The following is a 22,583-nucleotide window of genomic DNA, read 5'->3' as shown; positions in this document are numbered from 1 at the left end:
TGTACTAAGCAACAATTAATGCAGTGACACCTCTTTATATAGACCCACAAATTTTACTTTTGAAGTATTTCATAGTATTTACATCTCTGTGCATTGTTATCTGTATATATTTTATTTTCTATTTTGTACTCCCTGAGCTTTGCGCGCTCCCGCCTCCCCCTCACACTGCCAGAGGCGGAGCGCGCTCCCGCAGTGCAAGCAGCGCGCACGCGCACATAGGTGGGCGTGAGAGAGCGCGTCCCCGTGTGACAGCTTGTGGCTGCCTGGTGACAGCTCAGCTCTGCAGCCACCACCAGTTGCAGCTCTGTGCGACTGCATGCAGAGCCCAAGAAACACCTACATTTTATTAAAACAACGAAACCCAGCCAGCACAGGTGGGAGCAGCACTTACCCACAACCAAAAGTTTAGGAAAGGAAAACTACTGTAAGTGCCCTAGGAGTACTCCTGACAGTGCCTGCAACAGGTCACCTGGCCAGGTAAGTGCACCCACAGTCCAGTAAATATAAAAATAATACTGTTTGGATCCTTAATGTGACCCTGTGCTTATAATTCAGTGGGATATGTGAACAGAACTAATCCATGGAATTCTCAGACTTTAATATCCCCCATTTAATGTCACAAGAATATTTAGAATTAATATGTATCAGTATGTAACAGTAGCATCCTGCCAGGGATATTATGCCATATTTATGGTTGCCCCTTGCAGGCATGGCAGAGTTTTGCCTCTCTAGACCATGGGGACTGCTGTTCCCATGACACTCAGCCAGACAGCTGGCTGCCTGGGCTTGCTGAGAACACTAGTCACACAACAGCTGGCTTGGCTTAGGCAAGCCATTGCTGCACTACTGCAAATGAACTATTAGTGTGCTAGGCAGTGGTGAGTTATCTGCTTGTGGAGACTAATTCACCATATGTGTCACAAATTGAAAGTTGCAACAACACATACAATGTAAAGTCGTTTTTTTGTTGTGGTTTTTATTTTTATATTTTTATTTTTACTTTTTTGCATTTGTGCTTTAAACTTTGTACCCTGGTTTTTGGAAGTCACACCTAAATTTGTATAGCTCTATTAGATTTCTACTACAGTAAGTAGCATCATTATGTGTATTATAAACAGAATTTGCAGATAAACCTGCATTAGACATCTTGTATTTGCTGTGTAGCATGACTAGCATATAACTGTATTCCAAGGGTTAATTTTTGCTACTAAACATGGTTCCTGGCACTTGATTGTGTTTTTTTTTTGTGTGTGTTTTTTTTTAAATGAGATATATAGATGGATGATAGTGGATGGGGGATAGATGAAAAATAATCATTATGTCGTACCAGGGATACAACTATTATGATAAATGTATAAGAATAAATTAACATATTTTTATGATATGGAAATCCGATATGTATTTCGACTAGTTAGCTTTCAATTTATATATGAATTAAAGTATTTTTTAAAGTGAATATAAACATGATAAGGCTGTCTTCATATAAATGTTACAGGTTTTTTTTTAAGTAAATGGTGATTTCAAAGATTGCCGGGTTTATCATCATTTTTAACTCTTCGCATAGACACCTGGAAGTTCATTCAAAGCTCAGGGTATTTTTTTACAGTAATCGTACAGGAACTCATATACAAGTGAAACAGCTATTATACAGAATATTAGAGGAGTCTTTCCTGCATTTAGGGGAAGTTCTTTTAAAATTGCTGTTTCACACACAGAAAAACCATGTAGGAGGAAGTGTATCTGTGGTGAATGCGCTGAGATCACTGACTATTGTAACTCTAAAAAGCTTCCTGTTTCTTTTTAAAGACTAACTCAGAAATTCAAATAAAGCCAAAATGATGCTGCCAGTGACATAAAGGTGCATAGTGGCGGGCGTAATTATATGTCAACCTATCTGCTTTGGCGCCACTTACAAAATTACCGGTGCAGGCATCTCCCACATGATATGCATGTTTTTCAAAGGTGAAGTCACTTTTATGCAACACATCGCTAAGGAGAGTATATCCCTCTGAGAATAACAGAATGCTTTAGCAAGCTATAGAGCATCGCTTTATACAGGGCTGGCAATTAATTAGTTAATAGTTTATTTTTTTTTGTTTTTAAATCTACTGATAAGCACGTCCTTGCCTGCAATAAGGGTTTAGTTGTTAGATGCTGTTGGAGTGCAGAAGTCCCTAAACTTTCGTTTCATGGTCATTGTTTTTTAGAGTGAATTAACTCCCTCTTGGGAGAATACTTTTACTCTTCGTGTTCTAGATCCCTGGGTTTTGGCCATAGATGACCAGTTTTAGAATGCCTGATGTGACAGGACTGCTACTACCTCAATTCTCTACCATCCAGCGGGTGGAATTGTAATCACTAATACCTCAGAAGAGATGAGGTTATTGGCCTTGGTTTACTCTGATTTGGTGGAACTGTAACAGTGACGATTGGATTATTTTCCAGTAATGAAGTAGATGGTAAACAGAGGTACCCCCTTATGCATGTGATTCAATGCATACAATTTATTGCATGGACTCATGCAGTGATAACACACAACATCCTAAGAGACCTCAACAAGACTAAAATGGGGACTTAGGGGTTTCTGGCCCTTCAGAGGTGCAGGTTCCTGAGATGAAAAGTAGAGCCGGCTTCTTGACTTCACCCAATTATTAACTCTGTTTGTATAAAAACACATGATCTTTAGTTTAGTATTAGGGTTATGTAAAACGAAAGGTCTGTGTCACAAAACACGTCACTGGCGTTTATTTTAGTAAACCAATAATGCCATGTCTACAAACATATGCTTTTGCTTGCCAGCTTAATTTCTTGTATTGTGTTCTTTTGTGCATCATTTTGTAATACCCACAGGGCATAGCCTGCCAGCAGAGCGTCCTGAAGTACCCCTTGTGCGAGTAGAACTTAAAAGGACCCAATCTTCTTCCTTAGGCCTCGGTTTAAAGGCAACCTGTAGTCCTGAGATAAACTATCTTTATTTTTGCTCTGAAGGTTCTCTTCCACCGCCTTTGCTTTTAAAAAAACAAAAAAACAAAAACAAAAAGCTAAGTAAAATAAAGATTACTACCCTCATTTCCAGCACGGGGATCTCTCCACTGCAGCCACCCACTCCACTTTTGGAGACACCAGATATAGCGGACTTAATGCAGACAATTTTTTTTTTTTTTAAATTCAGAAATACTCACAGTTCTCTGAAAAAATGGAGACATGTTGAGCTAATATGGTAGGGGATAATCAACGTAATTAATGCCTACTTGTTACCCAAATGGTCCTATATGTTTTGTTTGCTCACTTTAAGAATGACCTAACCCTGGCTGGACTTGATCCAGCGAGATTTTGTTAATTTTATTTGGAAAGGGAAAATACCCAGAATTAACAAAAATAATTGATACAGAAAAGTAGGGATGGTGGAATTGACTTTCCCAATATAAAACATGCCTATTTTTCAAGTATTGTTTTTCATTTATATCAGATATAACTACACAATGTCAAGGAAGAGGGTTGGTACGCACTAGAAACTAAAATGAGTGGGCTAGAGGACTTGAGCTGTTTGGTGTGGATCGGGAAAAAGACGAACAAGTTAAATCAGCCAGAATCTCTAATGTCTGTTTGGACTCACTACTATATGAGTGGGAAAAATTGAAAAGGATGAGTGGTTTGGAAAATAAAGTGCCAAGAAGCTTCAAAATGACTGATATTTCAATCTTCGTTAGGGATTTACAGGTTGAGGGGTGGACTCAAAATGGTTTAACGCAGAACATATAACATGAACATAAGGGTAGTAAGAGGAAAGAAAGGAGGCCCTCCCAAAATTCCCCCAGCGGTGTATAATGTAAAGTATTGTCAATGCAATGTTGTATGTTTCGTTTGATTGTTTATATCTTATGTCTTCTTGTGAAGGGCTTGTGCCCTGAATATATGGCTTTTGTATGAAAAATAAATAAAGAAGTTAAAAAAGAAAAAAGGGGGCGGAGCCTAACTGCCAACGCAAGCGGTCGCATGATTCCTGAGCTCCTAGAAACAAGGGCCCAAACCGGCATAATACAGCCTCTCCTAGGCTACATTTCCTACCATGGGGAAGAAAAATAAGAAAATGAAACCTGATAAACCCCGATTGGGGATGTCCATCGGCAACATGTAGCGGCAGGCAAACAGCGCGCAATGGGAGAATGCTCGGACTTTTCCGACGACCAGTCCACAGACCTGGGCGAGGGGTACCTACCCATACTGGCAGCCGCACCGCAGACACCACGGCCGAACCCAAACACTGCTCCAGTAACAACAGCGATAATGAAAGAGCTCCTAGCAGATCTGCAGTGGAACCTCATGGTCGATATGGCCACCATACACAAAGATATACAGGGCCTGACAGGCCGCCTTGGAGACCTTGAAAAAACCTCCACTGAAGTCACGAAACAAATTTCATCCCTGCAAACAGCAGTCCACCACCTACAAAAACAAAACCTCATATATGAACGCCACTTCGAGGCCCAAGAAGACACACGCAGGCGAAACAACCTCAAAATCAGGGGGATCGCAGATACCGTCCCCGACGTGGAACTACCACACATGGTGAGACGCCTGCTGGCAGCCTTGCTGACACCATGACAGGCCAAAACCGTGGAAATAGAAGGGGTATTCCGAGTGCCCAAACCGTTGAAAGCGCCACCCACAGCCCCAATAGACCTGGTGGTCCAATTCCGAAATGGGAAGGACAAAATGGCGCTGATAGCGGCATCCAGGGACAAGCTAGCATACCACTTTGAGGAAATGGAGGTCAACTTCTATGCCGACCTATCGGGCAGTACCCTGGCTTGGCGCAGGGAATTTCAGCCACTCACGTCAGTACTACAGCAGAACAAAATCCGCTACCGCTGGCACCTCTCACGGTCCCTAACCATCTTCCATGGAGATGTGAATCACACAGCCCAGGACGTTAAGGAGGCGGCGGCTATTCTACAAAACATGGGCCTCACTGGAACAGCCTCGACCCATGAAAACCTGCCCAAGGCACCCAAAAACCAGCACCACTGGAACCCACAGATGGCGGCGGTGTTTGAGCCCCGATCGTCCGCGGTGGAACCCTACGCCCGAGCCACTACCTAAAGGCAACGGAACTCATCTCCCACTGAGCATATGCCGGAAGCGGGACATTGCAGCGACAATACCCCTACGACGGACAGGCTCTGGAACCAGCTGCCCCCTAACGCACTCTCCTCCCTTATGCCTATGGGTGACTAGGGCACGGGAGGAACTCACCCCAAGTGAAGACAATGCTGCAGATTGGATGGAAAGGGGGGGGGGGCAAAAGCCTTCCACAAACGACTGTGACCCCCAGCTACTGTCACACCATAATTGTTATTTTTATTGAAGTTTGGTTTTCCATTTAAAATTTCAATATTTGCTAAGCATCAGGCACAACATTTAATTTACCCTTTAGAGACAGAATCCACGACTACACCACCACATTATCACCCACAGCAGGACATAGGCACACACCGCACTACCACGGCCCATATGTAAGCCATGTACAACTCTCACGTTTTACCGGCCCTCATGCAAACCACTCGTCTGACTGTGGCAACACAGTCTTATTTTTTAGTTCCCCCTCTGTTGATAACTCAACCACTGTAACTACTGTCCCACTGTGCATTCAATAAGGTCCAAACATGCAGGCATAAAGACGGCATCCCCACTGTTCTGTTCAGCGACTTAATACATACACATACATACCCAATTACTGTGGACTTATCTGTAAATAATAACCCTACTGGTGTTATCCTATGCCTAAGCCTGTTTATCTAACGATGTTAACTCTGATTCTGCATACCTTAAGCGAGAACCCTCACACATAATACTTACAGCTTGCATATTATCCGAGGTTTCGATATCATACTGCATTTAAAATGTCTGATTATCTGGTTTACTTTCATGCTACTTTTAAAAATGTGCACAGTTATCACCATCCCTAGTTGTATACAGATATTCCACGGTTTCCTACAGCTATTGTGGCGTGGCAAACCAGATTTTTACGTTATTTCATACACTAACAAAAATAAAGAATTACAAAAAAAGAAAAAAAGGGAAAGATAGGAAAAAGGTGCACTCTCCACAAATTTTTAATATAGACTTCAATGCTTTCTTTCCAGACACATTATACAGCGTGGTCTGAAAGTAGGTATGCAGTATAATTATTTTATCTGCCCTAATCTATTCCCACACTGATAATTAAATGCCTGAAATTTAACTGCCACCTTGTTGTGTGTCAATGTTGTTATGGATTTAATAGATTCAACTATATACCTACTTCCAGGCCACCATTTATATATTTGACTTTGTGCTTCTTCTGAAATTCCTCTTTATTTTGATCTGACAATTCTAAACAAATCCTTTGAGGATTTCAGCATAACTGGTTAACTGTGTACAGTCAATTTCCTCATGAGTGAACTAATGACTGAGTTAACAGTGTAGGGATTGTGCTATGGGGACCACATGTCAGCTGAATTAAAAAGGATATTGAAGTGCTAGATGCAAAATTGATTAAAAGCAAAAAATATCCTCATCTCAGTGCACAGCAAATAAACACTGGGAATGAGAACAATATGTACTCATTCCAAGAAAGATCAAAATCATTTCTTTAAAGAATTCTAGAAAAAAATTGGTATTTCTTTCACACAGAGAGATTCTGGTACATTCACAAAGCATGTGTTCTGAAAAACTAAAATTCATGACTTAAATCTGTCAGTGTTATTAACTAAAATGTGAATTTTAGGAATTCAAAGCGAATTTCAAGTTTTAGGGCCAAAATTGCAGAATTTAAAAGTTTTGTTTTTTTTGTGTGTAAGCTCTATTTTAGTTAATTGTTGGCCTACACTTTGAATTTACTACGAATTTGCGGTCATATATTTTCCTCATCAGACAGGTAATCTTTGATGTGAAAATTAACTTGTCTTTTCTTTGCTTTCAGAATAATATATTTTAAAATGTCTGTACCCACATTTGACATCTTTGCAGATACCCAATAGATTTATTATCATTGTGCTCTCATATGAAGAATTTAGGCCGCAAGAGCATTTTATCTTTCTAGTTATTCTTTATCTGCTAGTATTATTGGTGAGATATATTATAGTGTTACATACTTCCCAAGTGTCCCTATTATGGGCCCAGATCCAGTGGTGGAGGAGCCCTTTTTTTGGAGCGGCTCTGGAGCATGGCTTCGGCACCTTGGGCTGGGCCATACAGTCACTGAATGCCAGTATTGCTTTAAGGTAATCAGGGGCCCTTTAATATTGTACTGGACCGGGCCCCTGTCACCTTGGGTGTTCCCCCATGGCCTGCTGGGAGGGAGTTAGTTCAGATCACTTCCTCCCAGAAAACAGGGTGCTGCGTGGGGAGGAGGGAAGGTACAAATACGGAGGAGTAAGAGAGGGACTAAGGAAGTCTGGCATCTTAGACTCCCATCAGCCTAGGTAAGCCAGCACCCACTGGATCTCAGGGAAGCCACCCTTCTGCACCCAAAAAGTAAGGAAACAGGAGGGTGCTAAAATATGTAAATTGTTATATATATATATATGTGTGTACATTGTTCTGTGTGCGTCAGTGTGTGTATCTGGCTGTGTGTACCTGTGTGTGTGTACCTGTGTGTCAGTGATAGTAGGTATGTGTACCAGTGTATCTGTGTATTTGTAGCTGTGTATTTGTACCTGTGTGTCTGTGTTCCTGTGTATCTTTGTGATTCTGAGTTTGTGGCAATGTATACATCCCAGCATTTCAACATCAATACAACACATAAATAATCCTCTGCATTCCAGTGCCAACACTGCACACAAATACACCCCGGCATTCCAATGCCAACACTGCATACAAATACACCCCGGCATTCCAATGCCAACACTGCACACAAATACACCCCGGCATTCCAATGCCAACACTGCACACAAATACACCCCGGCATTCCAATGCCAACACTGCACACAAATACACCCCGGCATTCCAATGCCAACACTGCACACAAATACACCCCGGCATTCCAATGCCAACACTGCACACAAATACACCCCGGCATTCCAATGCCAACACTGCACACAAATACACCCCGGCATTCCAATGCCAACACTGCACACAAATACACCCCGGCATTCCAACGCTAACACTGCACACAAATACACCCCGGCATTCCAATGCCAACACTGCACACAAATACACCCCGGCATTCCAACGCTAACACTGCACACAAATACACATCCCACAGGCTGTGTGGAGAGGGCGAGGATATGAATCACATCATATGCCTGCTCCCTGTACTCCTCACGGCACGGCGCTCTAATGATAAACCCGAGCTGAGAGGGGAGACAAACTCACGGACTGCCCTGGGCGGCAAAACTCTAGCTAAATCCTTCTGTTCCTCTTTTTCTATCCCTCTTTTGTAGAAGCTCAGTATTCTTGGTGTGTTTTGGTGTATAACAGAGCTTTACAGCAATAATACTCACAGGAAGTTGTCTTTATACTACAATAAATCTGTTTAGGAATCAGTCTGTGTAAATAGCATACTTTGTTCTTGTTCGAAATTACATTTTAGTTGCATAAAGTGTTATTCGTTAGTAACCTAAAGTTTGTCATAACAGCCCCGCACCTGGCCGCACCCCCACTCACACCCCTAACATTAAAGTGTCCCTCTTTGTCTATTTGAAATGTTGGGAGGTAATGGAGTTTTGTTCTAAAAAGTGGTGTCAGTCACCATGTGGGGAAGTAGGGTAATCACCATGGAAACAGGTGAAACCAAAAGGCACATTCCATAGAAGACTTCACACATTTTCCATTTTTTTCACCATACTTTAGAATAGAACTCTTTTATAAATCTCCCCCGATTTTGTTTTCATCTGTTGTTAACAACATCTAATTATTTCATGTAAAAGGTGAGGTAGCATTACATACTGTGATTATTTTGCATGGATCAATTGATGTAACTTTAATAATTAACTAGTATTAATTTATCTTTAACAGTAGTGCTTTTCAATGTGGGTCTTTACATTTACATTATTATGCCAATGAATTTACATAGGTTTTTAATCATATGCCTCTCTTTCTTCCTGTCTACAAATGTGCAATCACATTAAAGGAACACTATAGGGTCAGGAAAACAAACATGTATTCCTGACCCTATAATATTTAATCCACCATTTAGGTGGCTTATTTCCAGCAGCGCGCAGGTGGCCCCGTCCCGATCCGCCTTTTTGGTGACATAATCAGAATTGCAGATTTTTAGCCAATCCGATAGGCAGAAATAGCCAAGGAGGTGGGATGTGGGCAGGGCCGAACACAATTTTAGCCAATCAGCAACCCCTCATAGATATACATTGAATCAATCATCTCTATGAGGAAAATAGCGTGGAGACGCTGAACGGCATTGCTGCCTACTGTGCAGTACTGCCACAGGAAGCACCTGAGTCTCCATCTGAGTAGTGGCCACTTGGAGGTGTTTCCAGGAGGGAATGAAAAGGCAGTGTTTGCATGAAAATGCCTGAAGGGAATGATTATACTCACCAGAACAACTACATTAAGCCGTAGTTGTTCTGGTGACTATAGTGTTCCTTTAATGGTTTCATCTTATACATTAGGCTTAAACTTTGGTGGCATGTGGCTTTTTAAGAAGATTATTTCTCTTCTGAAATCTTAATTTTGATATTAAATTTAAATCTGTTTTCGTGTAATTTGCTTAGATGTTTCCTTTAAAAACTATAGTAAACTATAGTGCCAGGAAAACAAACTCCCCCAAGCCCTCATAATGCAGAAGGGGGTTAAAAAAAAAAAAAAGCCTTTCTGTTACTTACCTGTGTCTAACGCTGATGTCACTTGACGCTGGCTCGGGTCTACATTCCCTCCTCCCCCACCAACGTCAGACCTAATGCGCAAACGTGGCAATGGCAGCGCTCGCATTAAGATTTCTCCATAGGAAACCATGATTCAATTCAGTTAGGTGCCTAACAACCCAGAAGTGGCCATAGTGACTGTCTAGGTGGAGTTAACCCTAGGAGGTAATTATTTCTGTTAAGGGACCCGGGACAATGCACCCAGACCATTTCAATGCCTATAGTGTAATTTTAACAGTTTGCAAATAAACTACCCCAATGATCCTGCCCTTGGCATGAGAGTCAACCAGTGTTATAACTTTAAGTTGTTTTGGAAACTTTCCTAGTGAGGTCAGTTAATAAATATAATATATTTTATAGGGACTAGTTACAAAGCTAATTTACAGCCTTAAGTGCAAATGTCTAAAGTTAAGGACTGCATTATGAAGCTAACACTCCACACGTATGGACAGCAGGAGGAAAGAAATGGTTAGTGTGAGTACAGTGCAGTGGAAACAAGAAAAAGCGGGTAGTAGACGTGCAATTCGTTCTGAATGAATTTCGTGCAATTCGGACATTCGGATGCTTACGAATTGCCGAAGTCCCGAATTGCTAAAGTTCCGAAGTGGGTTAGGCTTAGTGGTTAGGGTCCGAATTGCTGAAGTCCCAAATTTCGGAAGTGCCGAACCGATTGCCATTGGTCCGAATTGCCAAAGCAAACAAGTTTTTTTTCCTACCCGAATTTCCGAACCGAACCAAATTTTTGGCCCATGCACATCCCTAGCGGGCAGCATTTGATGTATTGAAGAAAAAAAAAATGGAATTATGGTTATTCCATTTGAAAAAGTCTTTTTGACGAAAAGCGTTATGGATATCTAATATTGTGTTCTTTTATATATATTAAAGTATTTTTGGTCATTTTATTGTGCCAATTACCTTTTTTATAGACACATAATCTATTTTACCCTGGCTTTTTAGTATTATCTTATTCACCTTTTATTGGTTTTATGTAAAACCTCTGAAATACATCTTTGGAAGTTTCCTGTACCTAAAGAAATCCTTAGGTGAGGATAAATCCACCCACGCTGTCATCACAGAGCAGTTGGTCTGCTCTTGTCTTGTAAGTACATTCTTTTATTCTTTTATCAATATTACCATACAGTGAGCACTATTGGTTGTCTCTTTTTATCCGAGAATTGGACAACAGTGACGGAGAGGAATCCATTTATATCCCACAAGCGGGGATTAAACCGCTGTATGCGCTTCACCCCAGAGCTGGTTATTAGCTCTGGCAAATGTGAGTTTTATATTATTACTCCTTTACGTCTATACTTGAATTTTACATACTGCACCATTGGTTGTCCTTCTCTCTTTTTATCTTTCATATAAAGTGGATCCACTGCAATAGTAGAAGACCTCATCACTAAAGACCATTTGTAAGGATAATATATTTGGACTTTTGCCTTTTAACTGGACTTTTTATTACTGATTGTGGCGCAGCCTTTTTTATTGTTTTTCTAGCATTTGTTGTATGCTTTTTTTTTTTTTTTAAAGGTTCTTTTTTAAATAATCAATTTTACATGAAAATGTTTGCCCTCACTGAATTATTTTCGGTAAATAATATTATATAATATATAATGAAATCATTTTAAATAATAGTTCTATTTCAGACTCACCAAATGAATGTGCATGATCAAGGTTCTGCAATGTGTAGCTTAAATATCAGATGAATATTGTCATGCTGTCTGGAACAATCACAGGCCTACCAGCTTTTCCCATGTCGGCAGGACAGTCCAGATTTTCAGATCCTGTCCCAGATTAGTTTCCTGTTGTCCTGCTATTGAGAACACCATGGAACCGTTCAAACAGGTCTATTGAGAGTGTATCATTAGATGCTCTTGTTTTATGTTCAAGGCACTAGGACCCTGCAGAGGGAACTGAAACAAAGGTTTTACCCTCAGTGGGCCAGCCTGGACAATGGACAGGAAGCCTGTAATTCAGGCAGGCTTGCCCCCTTTCTGGATGGGTCTGCCCCTTGGGGCAGAGCCAGTGATGCTTTCACAGAGCAACCTTACACACCCCAACAAACTCTCCACACATTACATACAGCCCACGTCTACTACATACAGAGATATATAAGAAGGACTCCAACTCCCAAATTAAACTAACAGTTACTGTAGAATGCACCAAATGGGCACTTCTTTTAAGGAAGTGTTGAAGGAAGCTGTTTGAATCACAGCCGGAGGAGGTGTGGCTAAGTAAATAACATAGTTTAACACCTAATCAACAGAATGGAGCAGTGAGAATAGGGGCGCAGGATCTGTACACCAAACCCACGTATTTAAAGTTGAAGTGGTTTTGTTGCTTATACTGTCTATTAAAAACCATCTTCTCCACATAGCCTGAACCCTTGGTTATCTAGTGACAAATTATTTTTTTCCCAGCAAGGTGTGAAAAGAGTATAGTTGGATGTCCATAGTTTTGTACAGGTAGAAAATAATCATTAACTGTAGATAGAGTAAATGTCCCGGCAGGTATAGGAAGACTGTCCAAGGCAAGGTTTGTATTCATATAGTCAGAATAGCACAGGAATGGCCACTCAGAGTAGTAAAGAGCGCTGTCTGACCGACCAAAAACTGTGTATAGGGTAAAAGCACAAAAAGTGGTTGTGTCATTCATGAGAAAGATACAAAAGTAATCATTCAATGCAGTAAAGAATGTGTAGGTGCAGGCATTAGCAAATATCACCGGATATTCTTTCACCAACACCATTTTATTTCACTTTATTAATGCACTTGGAACTTTAATGTGTTGAAAGAAAACTTTATGCAGTAGAGTGCAAGAGCGTGGGAAAGGATATACTGTCTCATGTAAAATGTTACTAATATCATTTAATTTACAGGTTATTTCACTAAAGTGAGAATTCAATGTGAATTCAAAGTGGATTTCAAATTTAAAGTCAAAATAACCAAAATAGAAAATTATTTTAGTCTGCTATACTTTCAGATCAGCTACTCTGGCATTAAATTTGAAATTCACATTAAATTAACTTTGAATTCTCACTTTAGTGAAACTCTCTGCTAGTAAATTTTGGTGTTTAAACTGATGTATTCCATGGTTAACAAATCTCAGGGCTTGAAGTCTAATGAGTTTTCTGTGCTCAAACAATCAGTCTGAAACCTACGAGTGTCGTGTTATCATACCAAGTAGAAGTGTTGTTTTGACTTAATTTAAATTTCCTAAAATATTTTCTTTGTAGGCAGCAACCACTAACCACTTCAGTTAACACATTCTAGTTTCATTAATTAATAATCCCGACTACTGCGTTGCAGATAGTACCAAAAAGAGTATTAATATTGAACCTCCGCATATGATCTTAGTGGTGTTGATTTAATTTCTAACAGAGAAAATGTAGTAAAGGAGTACCCAAACTAGCTGCGATAGATGGATGGATAGATGCATCCGAAAAGCATTGTAAATAAGTTTGTTCCTCACAGGCATCAGGAAATTAATAACCAAGCCTGTTAGTCTCTCTGTCTGCAAATCAACCATGCCTCAACTTTCAGAGAAGAGGAAAAATACAGTAAATATAAATTATGGGGATTCTGGATTACTGTTTTGTTTTTTCTAATCTGTAAGCAAGAACAAAGTATAGGCACTAACAATGGTCTTAACCTACTGATACGTTTAGCACCAAAAACATTGCATCTTAATGTAATAGTTATGGTGTGTAGAGGCTGCCTTAATCTCGATAAAGACACTTTTTGTGTAAAAACGGTGCCCTTCGGTGATGACTGTATAAATCACCATTGCACTTGCTAGATTTCTTGCCAAATGCTGAGGGTTACGTCCTACCTTCATTTCACTCTATGTAAACTAGTTTTGCTGAGAAAGAAAAAAAATTGTACACTTGAAGAAAAGGTTTTATGAATCAATAAAATGACACAAACTTCAGCTTTCACTACAGACCACAGAAACTTCACAGGGGCTGATATATAGGCGCATGACAATGTGCAGCCTACCACTTCTGCTAAAACCAAATCCACAGCTTTTATTAGAACTTTATAGTAACACAGAAACCCTACAGACTCTACAAACCAGATGCCTCTTTAGTGAGGGGATATGCAAATGCTGTATTTTCACCTATCCTAGGTGGCCAGCAGCAGATTCGTCACTTAATGGGAAACTCATTTTTTATTTCATACTGTGTTAACATGCTGATACATATAATTTGATAAGGGAATTGAACATCTAGGCAATAATATTAAATAAAAAATAAAAAAAAATCTCATAACTCATTGTGTCATTAGCATAGATAATGGACACCTTTCTACTGTGGTCTGTCATACAACAGGCAGTTGTGGTTAGTTGACTATTGAATGTCATAATGTAGGCCCATCTTGCATCATTGGGAAAATATATTTTAGCCAAAAAGTTTGAAACATGACTGCTGACCCGGACCAAAACTCCCACCACCCGTTGCCCAATAAATACACAACACCTTTTGTATGGGTAAGGGCAACGGCCACAGCTTTATTAACAAAATTCACATAAATCACCAGCGTCCACAACCTGTCAGCTGTTGGGGGATTACCAACAGACAGCTCTATCAAATGAATCCCACGAGTCCGATGCAGCCTGCCCCCGCCATCAGCTCTCAGCAGGCTGCGACTCCCCAAGCCGCTTGGGCACTTTCCTCCGAACCTCTTCGCTGGCCAGGACTACCGCGAGCTGTGACAAAACAAAGAAAACAACAGCACACAACCAAAACAACACCATCATAAACACTTTTTGGGTGGGCGGGCGGGAAGCTAGTAGCACTACACCTCTGCCCGGGGAACTGGTGAGTACCCTCCCATTTTTCCCCATTTTTATGCCCCCCATGTGCCACAATGTATCCCCTATAACCCAACCCCTTATCCCTGCCAGCAGTCATGTCCTCCCTTCCTTAAGATTTCCAGGGAGGTACTTGACTGCTGACCCGGACCAAAACTCCCACCACCCGTTGCCCAATAAATACACAACACCTTTTGTATGGGTAAGGGCAACGGCCACAGCTTTATTAACAAAATTCACATAAATCACCAGCGTCCACAACCTGTCAGCTGTTGGGGGATTACCAACAGACAGCTCTATCAAATGAATCCCACGAGTCCGATGCAGCCTGCCCCCGCCATCAGCTCTCAGCAGGCTGCGACTCCCCAAGCCGCTTGGGCACTTTCCTCCGAACCTCTTCGCTGGCCAGGACTACCGCCACCGCGGTTCCTCCCTACCTGCTCCCCTGGAAGGAACCGCGCCCCCCGCAGCCAGCGCCTCCTCAATACCCGCCTGCAGACCCGCATTCAGGATATCTAACCCTATGAGGGAGAGGTGAACCCCATCCTTTCGCATCAGGTTGGAATTGTCCCCTTCCAACTCCCTGTGCCTAATTACAAAACCGCCCAGCCGGCGGACAAGCTTACCAATGGCCACGTTCAGCTTCCGCCTACTACGCTCAACACATGGCATGAGGCAGCGAACGCCAACACGGCCTGGACACTATGTCCGACCAAATAAGGGTCACATCGGGGAACAGAGCCATACACCTAGCCAGATCGTGTCTAATCGCATGCAGGAGGTCCACTGACCTTCTGCGCCCTAGGTCATTTCCCCCTGCATGAAGCACCAGAGTCACTGGCCCGGACACGTACCTCCGAAGGGATACGCATTCGGCATACAGCTGCGGCCACAACATACCCCTAATACCCCTCCACCTTACCCTGGCCATCTCATAGGAAACCCCCAAATTTCTCCCGTAGGGCCGCTCCTCAGCTCGCCGCGCTGCCCAATATACGTAGGAATGTCCCAGAATCCAAATGCAGCGGGGCCGAGGACCTACGGAGAAAATGCATTATAGTAAATGAGGTCTGACATAGGACCTATAGCGCTGTGAACCCCATCTACCCAAGCGCTGGATCGCTGCGTCTGAGAAACCCCACAAACTAGCCTGGGTGGCCGCCCCTATACGGAAAGAGTGAGCAGAGTAATGACGAGGATCCACCCCGCATGCCACCAAGGCAGCACGGAACCTGGCTGAGAATTGATAACGAGTGAGGGGGGACCCATCCCTATGAATCAAAAAGGAGAGACACCCCATCGGCCTAATCTGCAAATAGACTGAGCAAAGACGGACTGGACAGAACCTGCCGCCCGTAGCCCGATCCGCACCCACGAACCCCTACCTACCTGGTCCGTCTTGGAACGACTTATGAAAACGTCTACGGAGTCCTCTGACCACCGGATATCCGACAACAGCAGAGGCCCAACCGACCTACGGTTGCGAGCAACCAACTCACCCACTCTAAATGCACCAAAAAAACAAAAAGTAAACGCAACCCGAAATAAAGCGGCTTCGTAATCTGAGAAACAAACGGCCTCCAGAGCCCCATGAATCCGTCCCAGCAAGTCAGCAGACACCGGGCGGCGGCGGTCTGGGACCCTCCGAAGTCTCCAACCCCGGATAACTCGCTGAATTCCGAACCACCGAGAAACATCTTGCCAACCCATAAACCTGCACAGAAAGGACAGGGCGGTTAATGCCTTCTCGGCCGCCGAGCAAGACTTACCCTGCGCCAACATAGACTCCAACATTATTAAAGTCGCCTCCAATCGCCCGGACTCCGACCCCAACACCAGGCTCTGCGAAAATGAGGAGAGCCATGTCCGCCAGACAGCTTGATATGCCTTCCAGGAAGAGTCAGCTACGGAGTCCGACACCAAGCCTCTCAATCCTCCAAATCGATCTCCCATAAGGAAACCGGGCATCGGATACCCACTGCCTCCGCGGCTGGAGCCGACTCCCGAAAACGGTCCCACTGAAACCGAGAAAGAGAGTCAGCTACCACGTTATGAACACCCGGAACATGACAAGCTTTTATCCAAACATTAAACTTTAATGAAAGAAGTACCAACCGTCGCAGGAGCGCAAGAACAGGAGGGGAACTGGCGGTTGAACGATTAATCACATGGACAACACTCATGTTGTCCGTGTGAAAAACCACTGTCCGGTTGCCTAGATCCTCCCCCCAGAGCTCCAAAGATACCACGATGGGAAACAGCTCTAAAAACGTCAGGTTGCGCATAACATCCAAGCCCAGCCAGTGTGCCGGCCATGCCTCTGCGCACCACTGACCCTGAAAGTATGCCCCAAACCCCACGGAACTGGACGCATCCGTGAAAAGGTTCAACTCTGCGTTAGACGCCGCCTCCAGCAACCAACAGGAGCGTCCATTGTATCGCTCCAAAAAGGAGCTCCACACCTGGAGGTCCGCGCGCAGCCGCCTCGTGACTCGGATAAAATGAAAAGGCTCCCGAACCCCTACCGTGGACAGAGAAAGGCGCCTGCAGAACGCACGTCCCATGGGAAGAACTCGGCACGCGAAAGCCAAGTGCCCCAGGAGCACCTGCATTTGTCGCAACTGAACCTTCCTCGCCCCATGAACCAGGTCAATCAGCCTCAAGAGGACCGACAACTTTTCATCTGGCAGCCGGAAAACCATACTGACAGAGTCGATCTCAATCCCCAAAAACGACAGGACCTGAACCGGACCCACCGTCTTAGCCTCCGCGACGGGGACCCCGAAGTATCCCATGACTGCCCTAAATGTGTTTAACAGCCGCTCACACTCACCCGAACCCGGAGGGCCAACGAAAAGAAAATCATCCAAGTAATGAGTAACCGATTCCAGACCCGCCTCCTGCCTCGTTACCCAATCCAGAAAACAGGAAAACATTTCAAAATAAAAACAAGAAATAGAACAACCCATGGGTAAACACATGTCGTAGTAAAAAACCCCTTGAAAAAAACATCCTAATAGGTGAAAACAGGAGGGATGAACCGGCAAAAGACGGAAAGCTGACGCTATGTCAGACTTCGCCAACAAAGCACCGGGACCGGCACGGCGAACCAACTGCAAAGCCCTATCAAACGAGGCATATCACACTCGACAAATGTCCTTGCCAATGGCATCATTTACCGATTGACCGGACGGATAGGACAGGTGTTGGATCAACCGAAAGGAACCTGGGTCCTTTTTGGGAACCAAGCCCAGAGGGGAAACACGTAAGTTAGGAAAGGGAGGCGCAAGAAATGGGCCAGCCATGCGACCCGCCTGCACCTCAACCTGCAATTTTTCCTGTAAAATATCTTCCTTGCCCTTAACCGAGCGGAGATTGTCCGCAAACAGAGGCGAGGAAGAGGGAACAAAAGGGATCCAGAAACCTACCTGAAACCCGTCAAACAATGTCTGCGCATCGCGACCCCTATGATACCGGGCGAGCCACGGGCGCATCCTTCGGGCGTCCACCGGCGTCCTCTCCCCTAGATATGTCGTCTCGAGATGGACCCTTTCCAGACCCTGGCTTCCCCTTCCTGAAGCAGCGCACAGCTGGGTGAGCTCCCCCGCAGTGTGCACATTCATGGCGGAACCTACAGGAGCTGAACCAGCGGCAGTGGCTCTCGTTAAAGAGCCAACATACGCCTTTTCTTTGCCCCGCAGAGGAGCCGGAGGTCCCTCCGGCAGGCCCGGGAAAGGGGGATGGTCTACTGGGAGTCATAATTAACAGCCAGAGACTGCCATCCTGAACGCCGAAATCCATCCCCGGGCACATCGCCAATTTTTGTCGGAATTGCTGGTCATACCGATACCAGCATTGACCGCCATAGATTTTATACGCTCCCCAAATTAGGTCCAAATACCCAAACAGGGCAGGAGCCTTATCTGGGAAACGGCGCACCAGGATACTGGCAAATATGTTAAACCCTTGCAACCAATTGCCAAAGGTTCTGGGTATCTGCTTACCTTTTTCCGCCTCTGGAACCTCTCCACGGCGCGGTCTGTCCACGGAATCCTTGTCAGGAGAGACCAAGGACAGCAGATCCACATACTCACCTCTACATATTTTGTCTTGCGTGTCCATAGGGACATGCAAACCTAACGGTGCAAGATCACATCCCACCGAACCCGCACGAAAAGCCCCAGAAGGCTGACCCCTAGGGGTTTGTGAACATCCCTGCACCTGAACCTCAGCCTGCCCTGGGAATCCCTGTACCCCAGTAAGGTGTGAAGGAAAACTGGCCACTAGGGTCCTAAGCAGGCGCAAACACTCACTAGACTGATCTTGGGCCCCAGTCCCTGGCACGCTAGCGCAATGCAACCACTCACCGGACCGCTGGGGAACTGCTGGCACCGAAACCTCCTCTGCTTCCGAATCAGAATCAGACCAAGACCTCCTGGGGACATCTGCAGCAGGACCTGAGCTGTGCTCCAGGTGAAATTCGCCGAAACCGGCTGCCTCAGGGTGATGGGGGTTGCTTCCGGCTGTCTGTGCGCTCCTGATGTCTCCTCTCCTCCCTGCCGACCGTCCTCTGCGTCCGGCGCCCTGTGAACTCCGTGTTCCGGACAGGGCGCCGACGTTACGTGTAATTTCCGGGTCCTGTGCGCCGCCGGGGCGCGTCACTTCCGGTTGCGCCTGGTGATGACGTCCGGCGCCTTGACGCACGCCGATGCGTGCACTCACTTCCGGTGACCTCTCTCTTCCCGCCGTTGGGACCGGAAGAGACGGCGGGCTACGAGATCTTCCCGCCACGCCGCCATCTTGTCCACCAACGATGATGGCCTCCACCGATCTCCGACCAGCTCTCACCGGGGAAGACCTCGCGGTTCCGATCCGCTCACCCGGCTGACGACCTCTTCTTGTGGAAACCGGACTGGGGGACAGGCGCGTAGGAGGCTTTGAACGCCTGGCTCTCCTACCGCCATCAGCCTGGAGCGAAGTCCCTGAAGCAGCAGCAGGAGCCGGGCGGTTATCCACCCCGGCTAACACCTCCTTCAACGCACCGGAGCCATGGGATTCAAGGTACGCCTGTAATAAGGCTACCACATCGTCCTTGGAAACAGCTGCAGCCATTCTCTCGATGCCAGATGAGGGAAAGATAAGTAAACAGAAGTAGAGGATAAGTATTCCAAACTCCTGTAAATTTTTTTTTTTTTGGTAAAATTCGTGTAATAATTTTTTTTTTTTGTAAACAGTTCCAGGGGAAGCTAGTAGCACTACACCTCTGCCCGGGGAACTGGTGAGTACCCTCCCATTTTTCCCCATTTTTATGCCCCCCATGTGCCACAATGTATCCCCTATAACCCAACCCCTTATCCCTGCCAGCAGTCATGTCCTCCCTTCCTTAAGATTTCCAGGGAGGTACTAGATTGTCAACATGCCACAACTTCCTGTTCAGACAGACAAAAAGAAAATCTCCAGGCACTCAAGGTGTTCAAGCCACAGGCAGATTTAATGGTTCAAAAAAGAGCAGCAACGTTTCGACCTGCTAAGACCTCTTCGCAGGTCGAAGATTTGCTGGTCTTTTTTGAACAAAGACCTCTTCGCAGGTCGTAACGTTGCTGCTCTTTTTTGAACAACGACCTCTTCGCAGGTAGAAGCGTTGCTGCTTTTTTTCGAACCATTAAAACTGCCTGCGGCTTGAACACCTTGAGTGCCTGGAGATTTTCTTTTTGTCTGCCTGATCGTTGTGGGATTGCTGATCCCGCTCTAGTGCACTGGGTGTTTCCTGGAACTGAGTGCGGCTCCTATCTTCATTTTTGTAACAACTTCCTGTTCAGTGAATAAAACATTTAGAATCAAATTTCTTATAGCTGACTGTGCATGTTATTCCCAAATCTAAAATGGCCTTCAAGGTGGAATTTTCACTACCCAGGGTTGTTGACAATATGTCTACTTATATCCTATATTAACAAATATGTATTTTGTTAGGAGTGAAAATTAAATTTAGAAACCTCTTTACCTGCCAACTGAGCACATTTATCTTGGCCTCCTATCATTGTTATACGTTCTGCACCTGACAGTCAGTAAAGCAAAAGTATAAAGAATAGAGGAAAACAATGTTTCTACATCTCGTCTTCGCTTGCAATGTGTGCCCTAGCTGGGCCTGGGCAGAACTGGATTGTGATAAACTGCTAAATCGTCAATATAAAACAGAAAAATAAGAAAAGTGGACCAACACATGGAAAAGAAAATAGCTCAGATTATATGTGATTTTCAGTGTTACTCACAGATGTCAACTCTCACTTTAAGTCTCTATCATGTCAAGCACTATCACAGAAATATAAAAGAATAAAAGAAAGCGACCCATCAACTTTCTCATTGTTTTAAAAGTAACAGGACTAATACTATGTTGCCATAAAAATAATCAAATATGATTCAGCATTACTATTTTATTTCCATTATTTAAAGACACAAGTCTCACAATTCCAGGAGACTGACAATGGGCTTAATAGTTTGAGACAAAGTTTGAAAATGACAGTTCGTATAAAAGTGGCCACAGTTAGGGTCCCTTTGCCATGTCTGACGTAGTAGAGCCCCCTTAATATTGCATCATGTGGTTGCACCATTGCCTTGGGGCGTTGAATTTAGCACTCCTGTTTCCAGTAAGTGTAACGGTGTATTCACTTTGTAATACACAGGAAGTGGTTGCCCATGAACATGTATTGATAAGTTCTATCTGTGTACTAGTGTGAACCAGGTACAGGAATAGGAAGATTGTTTCCTATTTAATACATGCATATCTTTAGATGACCAACCACAATGTCACTAACTTCTCTAATTTTCTGATGACATCAGGGAAGACACAGTAAAGCCTAGCACCAAACCTGAGTTAGCTCTTTTTCAAACAATGTACTAATTTGCCTACTAACTATTTTATTTATTTAGCACTAGATTTTATAAAGCACCAACATATTAATTTTATTACTGTTCACTGGAGACATTGCAAGAACTTTATCATTTGTTTCTCTGTTTCATCATTGTCCATTCTCCCACTTTTTAATGTATTATGAACATAATGTATTAAAATGTGTCTTTTAACTTCTTATCATGGAATGTCCTTCCTTTGCAGCAAATCCCTAGGCTCGACACCTTCTACATTGGCTCTTTGTCTCTAAGGAAATGGCTGAGCTCTGAAGCCAATCCTAGTTCTTCCCTTATTTTATAGTACAACAGTTAATTTCTCATGTACTTATGTATACTGTGCAGATATAGTCATTTGCTGGGTGTCAGCAATAATATAAATGAAAAATACTCATGCAGGTGTATGGAAGCCAGAAGTTTGCATGTGCTGCAGTACAACATATCTACTCTTAGATAGACACTAATGGTTTTTGCAAAAATCATGGCTCTAGCAAAACAGGTTAAATTTTGTGCATGTTGGTCTACCAGAAACATTCTCGTCCTTTGTAGCCTGTGGTGTCTCTTTAAAGCGTCTCTGTCAGCCCCATATTAAGAATGAGTATTATAAAACACTCAGATTGACTGTGTTGGACTGTCACTGAACTTCCAACCCAGCCAACAAAGTAGGGACTTCTTTGTCTTCGTAATTTGTCTATGCTTGACAAAAAGGCCGAGCTAAATTATGTCAAGGTTGTCATTTCACCCAGCTGTCATCAGAGATGGCTGCGGTCTCACGAGATCCTCCATAGACTGCTTTGATATACTCTCATGCATGCACAGGACTACAGCTCTGACTGCCGCTCCTAACAGATGTTATTTCATTATTTCCCAAAAATGTAAATCTGGAGGCACATTATAGGCTGCCTATGATTTAAAGTATACTCTGAGCACAATAACAACTACAGGAAACTCTAGTAGTTATGGTGCAAGAAGACCCTGATGCCACCACATGGTAAGCTG

General features: G+C 43.8%; 1 long non-coding RNA gene across 1 annotated transcript in view; it reads left to right on the top strand.

Annotated features, from left to right (window-relative positions):
• The first annotated feature begins 255 nt into the window (after nucleotides 1-255).
• LOC134587360 (uncharacterized) overlaps nucleotides 256-22,583 on the top strand; it is a 748,302-nt gene continuing 725,974 nt past the window's right edge. Inside the window, exon 1 of the long non-coding RNA XR_010086628.1 lies at nucleotides 256-477. This is a non-coding gene — a long non-coding RNA (uncharacterized LOC134587360). The remainder of the gene's footprint in view (nucleotides 478-22,583) is intronic.

Source organism: Pelobates fuscus, chromosome 2 (assembly GCF_036172605.1).
Source record: "Pelobates fuscus isolate aPelFus1 chromosome 2, aPelFus1.pri, whole genome shotgun sequence".
NCBI classification, from domain to species: domain Eukaryota; kingdom Metazoa; phylum Chordata; class Amphibia; order Anura; family Pelobatidae; genus Pelobates; species Pelobates fuscus.
The sequence above is the reverse complement of the archived record's forward strand: the minus strand, read 5'-3'. Positions and strand labels throughout refer to the sequence as shown.